Here is a 3,231-nt window from a genome sequence, read left to right as displayed (position 1 = left end):
ATGCCTACAGAACATCATAAATTCATACCATGGACTTATTTATACCTAGGCCTATTAATTTATACCTAGGACCATTAACTTTATCTTGATAGACTTTTACAAATATTTGATACTTTTGATGTTATAAAAGTAATAAACATTCTTTTAAAATCTTCCCCATATTACAGAAATATGTGAGTTTGAAATGAAAGGTCCCTGTTATCTCCCCACCAGCTATAATCACTAACAAAAGGTTTTTGTATATTTTTCAATATACATACTTATTTTTCTTTCTTTCTTTTTTTTTTTTTTTAATTGAGACAGGGTTTTGCTCTGTCACCCAGGCATCAAGATAATACTTTACTGCAGCCTTGACCTCTTGGGTTCCATCAATCCTTTCACCCCAGCCTCCCATGTTGCTGAGACTACTAATATGGGTGCCACCATGCCTGGCTAATTTTTTATATTTTATTGTGACAGGGTCTTACTGTGTTGCCCAGTCTGGTCTCAAACTCCTAGGCTCAAGCAATCCTCCTGCCTTGGCCTCCCAAAATTCTGGGATTGCAAGCATGAGCCCTCACCCCTAGCTTATCTTTTTTTTTTTTTAAACTAATGTATCTTTTGTCATTTTATAGCTCCCCGCTGCAGCTGATCCCCCACCCTTCCCTTCGATGACCACGTTGGCAGGCTTCAGGGGGACCAGGGAACAAAGCTGGGGAGAATAAGTCACAATTACAAATTATCACAACAATTAGCGCCTGTACTTGGGGAATCTGTAAATTGAGGAGGCCCCAGCTCCTCATTGTGCAGGGGTCTATTTGGCAGTAACCTTGCTCTGGAGATGATGATATTCCTTCAGTCTGAGGGAACTGATGTTGATGAAACTGGTGGCATCGATTGGCTCATAATACCCTGCACGTTCATGCTCACCAGATCCTCGTTGCAGAGACACAGTGGGACTCCCGGCCTAGAATGTACACCTGGACCTTGAAGACGGACACCTGCACTTTCCCTTCCACTCGCTCCTGGGACTTGGCAATGCAGTGGTGGACAAATTTACAATCAAGTGCCAGAAACCGGTATACACCAGCTCAGCAAATTTCAAGCCCAAGCCTTATTTGATTTTGCATACTTCCTGGTCCATGGTGAAGGCCCCGATGTCTAAATGAGCGTGGTAAACGATGGTGCCTGCTGGGGTCTCGTAGATACCTGGGGACTTCATTCCAGTGAAATGGTTCTCCATGATGTCAATACAGCCCACGCCGTGCTTGTCCGCATCTTCACTCATGTACACGAAGAGCTCCAAGGAGGTCTGGTGGGTGCTGCCATCCTTGATGTTGGTCACTTTCACGGGGACTCCTTATTTGAACTCGATCTCGAGAATGTCAGAGGTTCTGGGGGCTTTGGCCGGGTCCTGGGTCTTCATGTAGAGACCTGGAGGCGCTTGGTTCTTGGGGTTCTCCAAGATTCCAGTCTCATTGCTGATGTGCATGAGGTTCTCGTCCGTGCTCCACGGGTTCTTGGGAGTGACTGGGATGGGAATCCCGTGTTGCTTTGCGTATTCCATCAGGTCATTGCGGACCTCGAACCAGTTGTAGAACTTGGGCATCCTCCAGGGAGCAATGACCTTTATCTGGGGGGCCAGCGAGTAGCAGATGAGCTCAAACCGGATCTGATCATTTCTTTCTTGTGACGCCTTGGGACACTTACTTGACCCTCTCCTACTGGGCGATTTCCACTTGTTTTCAGGCGATACAGGGCCTGGTGAGGTGAGAGAGGTGCCCTCACCTCTGAGGTGAGAGAGGACCCAGAGGTGAGAGAGGTACAGTGTGCTGGACTGGATGGCCGGCCAGATGAACTCCTTCACAAACTCCCTGCTGACATCCTCAATGAACACCTTTTTGCCCCCAAACTTCAGTGCCTTCTTCCTGGTTTCCTCGAAGTCTTCCTTCTGGCCAATGTTGGCCAGGTAGGCAAATGACATCATAGCCTTGTTCCTTCAGCAACACGTGGATGCAGGAGGTGTCCAGGCCACCACTGTAGGCCAGAACCCCAGAGCCTTTGCTGGACATAGCGTCTGGAATTGGAGGCACGAGTTCTCGGCATCTGGAATCTGTCTTAACAGTGCAGTGAACCACTCGGGCCTGGGCAGCAGTTGCAGGAGATGGAGCAGGGTTGTTTATCTTTTAAAAATGGGATTTTACAATACATGGGGGCACGTATAAATGTCACTAATATTGATAAAAATATAACTTTTAAGAGGCTTCATACTATTCTAGTTTATGGAAGAATCAACTGTAATTTATTTTAATTTTTATTACATAGCACATATACAAGACTATTTCAACCAAAATGTGCATGTTACTTATTTATTTATTTATTGAGATAGGAGGATCTCACTCTGTCACCCAGGCTGGAGTGCAGTGGCACGATCACACCTCACTGCAGCCTCAACCTCCCTGGGCTCAAGTGATCCTCCTGCCTCAGCCTCCTAAGTAGCTGGAGCTACCGGTGCACACCACCACACCTGGCTAATTTTTGTACTTTTTGTAGAGATGGGTTCTCACCACATTGTACAGGTTGATCTCGAACTCCTGAGCTCAAGTGATCCACCTGCCTCAGCCTCCGAAAGTGCTGGGATTGGCCAGGCGTGTGGTAGCTTACGCCTATAATCCCAGCACTTTGGGAGGCTGAGGCAGGTGGATCACCTGAGGTCAAGAGTTTGAGAGCAACCTGGCCAACATGGCAAAACCCGTCTCTACCAAAAATACAAAAAAAAAAAAAAAAAATTAACTGGGCATGGTGGCAGTCACCTGTAATCCCAGCTACTCGGGAGGCTGAGGCAGGAGAATCGCTGGAACCCAGGAGGCGGAGGTTGCAGTGAACCAAGATTGTGGCGTTGCACTCCAGCCTGGGCGACAGAGTGAGACTCTGTCTCAAAAAAAAAAAAAAAAAAAAAAAAAAAAAGTGCTAGGATTACAGGCATTAGCTACTGTGCCCAGCCCAAAGTGTATATTTTAATGTGTAATAATAAAAAAGTATAAACTGGGTGTGACGGTACATGCCTGTACTCTCAGTTACTTGGGCAGCTGAGATGGGAGGATAGCTTGAGCCCAGGAATTTGAGGCCAAAATAAGCAACATAGTGATACCCACTCTCTAAAAAAGATTTTTTTAAAAAACCCAACAAAACAACAAACACCCATGACCCCTGCTTAGGAAATAGAACACTACCCATACATTTATTTGGAGG

General features: G+C 46.1%; 1 pseudogene; it reads right to left on the bottom strand.

The window, feature by feature from the left end:
* Positions 1–793: 793 nt before the first annotated feature.
* LOC709151 (argininosuccinate synthase-like) lies at positions 794–2,096 on the bottom strand (annotated as a pseudogene).
* Positions 2,097–3,231: the final 1,135 nt, after the last annotated feature.

The sequence above is a fragment of the Macaca mulatta genome, chromosome X (assembly GCF_049350105.2).
Source record: "Macaca mulatta isolate MMU2019108-1 chromosome X, T2T-MMU8v2.0, whole genome shotgun sequence".
NCBI classification, from domain to species: domain Eukaryota; kingdom Metazoa; phylum Chordata; class Mammalia; order Primates; family Cercopithecidae; genus Macaca; species Macaca mulatta.
The sequence above is the reverse complement of the archived record's forward strand: the minus strand, read 5'-3'. Positions and strand labels throughout refer to the sequence as shown.